Source organism: Protopterus annectens, chromosome 2.part0 (assembly GCF_019279795.1).
Source record: "Protopterus annectens isolate FY-2018-M chromosome 2.part0, PAN1.0, whole genome shotgun sequence".
NCBI classification, from domain to species: Eukaryota; Metazoa; Chordata; order Ceratodontiformes; family Protopteridae; genus Protopterus; species Protopterus annectens.
The window spans coordinates 748,763,231-748,764,854 of NC_056728.1; positions in this window are offsets into that span (position 1 = coordinate 748,763,231).

Here is a 1,624-nt window from a genome sequence, read left to right on the forward strand (position 1 = left end):
TTTAATTTGAAAAGTTTGAAGAACTTTAACTTTGTTACTGTAAAAATAATACAATCACAAATGTCAGGAAAATCTCAGCCCTACTTAACACAATTGGTGCTAAAACAAATGAGTTGTTGAATATCTTAGCAGCACAAGAGATGAATAATACAGTCATTTAAAGATACTGTAACATTTGGCAAAATCATCTAATCCAGAAATATGAGTAACTGCAGAATGATATGGATTCCACAAAAGAAACTAGTGTATAAGGGTTTTCCGTCTTGCAAAACACTTGCAATTCATGGAGGATTGACTGTAATACTAAGAGATAGGATAACGTGTGGCATGGATGGTGAAAATATTTCAAAAATATATTTATCAAATGGAAAACTAACATTAGAAAAAGCACAGACTATGGCCATATCTATCAAAGCATCAGAAAACCATGCCAGTGAGTTACAGTCACAGATAATTACAGAATGTGCCATTATGAAGGTAACTAGTAAGCAGACAAAGAATTTCTCTTAATGATTGCAATAAACTGCTTCTACATATAACACTGAAGACATCATGGTACTACTAAAAACATATTCTAGTGAAAAGATGACTTCTAAATTAAGACCAAGGGTCGGGTTACTCATGGTAAAATGCAAATATTGGACTTATAGTTGTATACCTAAGCACTGTTTGTCAAAGAATAGATGAAAATATGAATGCCGGCTGGTGTTTCAGTAACATTTTATATGACACTTCACAAAATGGTAGCTGTGTGCTGCATGAATCATAACACAAAACTGAGGCTGTTTGAGAACAATCAAACTTCAAAAGGTAGTGCAGTTGAGGTTATATTTAGGACAGTCAGATCACTGCAATACGATTTTATTGAACCTCTTTATGGTTCAGCTGGAGAAGATTTACTTAGAAATGGATAGAAAATGGAAATGAGCATTTTAGATGGCAAAAATGATGGTAGTGTCAGATGCTTCACCTTATGGAAGGGGTCCTATTCTGTCATGTGGATTTCCAAGCTTAGAGAGGTCACTAACAATAACTACCCCAAATGGAAATGGGCAGGACCCCACTCTCCCCTTAGTATGTGTCAGTACATGTCAATAAGCAGCAGATGTAAACACTAAAGCAGTGTCAGCAATAAGACCATTAATATAAATGTGAGGTCCAGCTGGGACCCATACGGACCAGATACCCAAATGCATAGCCACAGTTAGATGAATACCCAGGATAGTATTTAGGTAGTCTACATTTTTATCTTTTGCTTTTGAACATTGGACAAAGCGTATTAACATGCTGATAGCCATGAACGTGGTTGCTGAGCTGACATTTTATCATTTTACATGCTTTATAGCATAGGAGTGGGTTTCTTTGCTGCCTTAAATTTTGAATCATTTTTTAAGACTGTACTTTCCCTTAGCAGAGTTATTCTAATATTAGCATGTTTTTGCTTCATTTTAATTTTACAAATATCCTTATCTTCACTGAACTCTTTCATTTACATACTAGTCAGTGTACTGCCGATCTGTACACATTCACAGCTTTGTCCAAAGCTAGTACAAATGCTGATAGTAGGTTACTTCTTACAGCACTACTTTTTATGCCACAGGCAGTTCCATCTCGTAGCAATGAA